At 51.4% G+C, this 2,854-nt stretch overlaps 1 pseudogene; it reads right to left on the bottom strand.

Annotated features, from left to right (window-relative positions):
• Positions 1-394: 394 nt before the first annotated feature.
• LOC106831773 (olfactory receptor 10H1-like) lies at positions 395-1,341 on the bottom strand (annotated as a pseudogene).
• Between the last annotated feature and the right edge of the window lie 1,513 nt (positions 1,342-2,854).

Here is a 2,854-nt window from a genome sequence, read left to right on the forward strand (position 1 = left end):
GTATTTACCTGTTGCTGCTTGGTAGAGGGTTGGGTCTGGCGTCTTCCAATTCTCTTTGTAATCTGGATTTATGGTGGTGGAAGTAAGCAGACCACCCTGGTTTCTGGCAGAAGAACAGGTTCCAGGTGCAATGCTACCTGACAAAGTGTCCCGCAGTGGGCAGGAATTATGGAATCTAATTTTCTGTGTGTTACAATCTCACACATTTCTTCACCACCAATGTGCTCCTGACGTTGTTTAACCAATGTTGGTACATTTGGATACAGCCGACGAGGCTCCTTTTAAACCTTAAGGCATCAGATAAATAGGTTCCTACGTGTATACAGGGTGCCACTTCTCATGGTAGCATCTGGTAATCCAGTTTAGCTATTTCCAAGGAATTCCTCCGAGATGATCACATTTTCTCTGGGTAGAGCATACTGAGGAAGGTCTTCCTCATGGCGATCTTCAGCTCCTTGCTCCTGAGGCTGAAGATGATGGGGCTGAGGAAGGGCGTGAGGACCGTGTAGGTGACGACCTTCAGGGTGTCTCCTTCCAGAGACTGGGGACTCTTGGACCTGAGGTAGACGACAGAGGCAAAGCTATAGTGCACGACCACCACAGTGAGGTGGGACGCACATGTGGAGAAGGCCTTGTGCCGGCCCTCAGCTGAGGGGATCCTCAAGATGGTGGACATGATGAAGGCATAGGAGAGGAGGATGAGGAGACAGCAGCCCAGCAGGACAGTGATGCAGAGCAGGCCCACACCCTTGCCACCCGTGGTACATCAGCTCCACAGGCCAACTTCAACAGTGGTGGCACGTGGCAAGCAAAATGGTGGACCTCATTGGGTCCACAGAAGATGAGGTGGAAAATGGCCATTGTCACCACCATCCCCATGACTGAGCCACCAGCCCAGGACCAGGCCACTAGGCAGGCACCGCTACCAGGACTCATGAGCACACTATAGCGCAGAGGGTGGCAGATGGCCACGTAGCGGTCATAGCCCATGACGGTGAGCAGGAAGGAGTGGGTGAACCCGAAAGTGAAGGAGAAGAACATCTGGCTGGCACAGGCTGTGAAGGTGATGGAGTGGACGGTGGAGAGCAGGTCAGCCAGCATTCGTGGGATGATGGTGAAGGTGTAGAGGATCTCGGAGATGGAGAGAGTGCACAGGAAGAGGTGCACGGGCGTGTGGAGGCTGCGCTCCCTCCAGATGGTGGCCATGATGAGCAGGTTCCCCAGCAGCGTGAACAGGTGCATCAGGAGGAACAGCAGGAAGAACACCAGCTGGAGGTGGGGGAAAGTGGAGAAGCTGATAAGGATGAACTCGCTCACTGCTGAGAGGTTGTCTCCCTGCATGGAGGCTGTGCCTGGGGTGAGGTGTGACAGGGAGAGGTCAGCTACTGGATGGAGAATGGTCATCAGGTGCTCCTGATAGGTGACTGCCAACATTGATTGATTCCCATTCAGTGCCTCGTATGATTTACTCCTCTATCATCCCAGTGAGGAAGGTGCTGTCTTTATCACCCGCATTCTCAGTATCCTGAGCATACTCATTAGGAATATTAGGCTGCAGAGAGCGTACGCAGCTTACTCAAGGTGGAGCTGTCACAATGGCAGAGCCAAGACTTGAACCCGTGGCTGGGCTGTCTCCTAAGACTATACCTTGCACTATCTCTCAAGGATGCCTCTAAAAATGAAAATGTTCCTTTCCTGGAGCTTCCAGCCATGGCTGCTCTGCCCTCCTCCTCCCTTCTGAGAAGTCCTCTTTGTCCCACAGCTGCAGACACTGTGAAATATCCCTGCCCCACGCATACGACACCTTGGATCAGGGCGCGTCTCTAACTTAATCTGAATCAACCAGATTCTTCCTCTGGAGTCATCCGTGCAGGGCATCAGAGGCAGGAGACTAGAAATAACATTCTGGTTGTTTCCGAGCCCCCATGAGGCACAACTCTGTGTTCTGATGCGATGCCACACAGCCGCCAGACAGAGGAACGTGGGGGTCACCCCAACTGAGTTCAAATCCCTGCTCTGCCTCCTGCGTAAACTTGACTGAGTTTCTTCCCCTCTCGGTACCTCCATTTCCCCTGACCTACCCAGGAGAGGTTGTGAGAAGTAAACGAGTTGTTCTTGGAATGTGACCTGGCCCCCTGTAGGTGCTGCCTAGGATAGTTAAATCAGTGCACTAAGTGAGCAAATGCACGTGGTTTGTGCTCGGTACTTCCCTTCAATTTGATGAGATTCTGATGCGTCTTTATGAATAACAGCTATTTTACTTTATTTATTTATTCTTTTTGGTGAGGAAGATCGTCCGTGAGCTAACATCCGTGCCAATCCTCCTCCATTTCTACTGTGGGGTGCTGCCACAGTGTGGCCTGATGAGCAGTGTGTGGGTCCACATTCAGGGTCCAGACCCATGAACTCTGGGCTGCCAAAGCAGAGGGGTGAACTTAATCACTCTGCCAGTGGGCTGGCCCCATCACATAGCTATTACTAAATGAACTGTGTTTATTAGGTAGTATAAAGTTTAAAAGGCAGTAAACCACCAGTCTCCTTCTGTCTCTATGGATTTGCCTGTTCTGGACGTTTCCTCTAAGTGGAATCACACAATATTGTCCTAATGTGTGTGGCTTCTTTCACTCAACGTGATGTTTTCTGAGCTCACACATGCTCCACCACATATCATACTTCATCCCTTTTCCTGGTTGAACAATATCCCCCTGCTCGGATGCATCACCGTGTCCACCCCTGCTTCAGCTGATGCACGTTTGCACTGTTTCCGGCTGTTTGCTGTTGTGAACAATGCTGCTGTGAACACTCATGTAGCTGTTTAAAGCATGTCAGAGGTTGCCAGGGGCTGGGGGATGGA

This window comes from Equus asinus, chromosome 10 (genome assembly GCF_041296235.1).
Source record: "Equus asinus isolate D_3611 breed Donkey chromosome 10, EquAss-T2T_v2, whole genome shotgun sequence".
Taxonomy (NCBI): domain Eukaryota; kingdom Metazoa; phylum Chordata; class Mammalia; order Perissodactyla; family Equidae; genus Equus; species Equus asinus.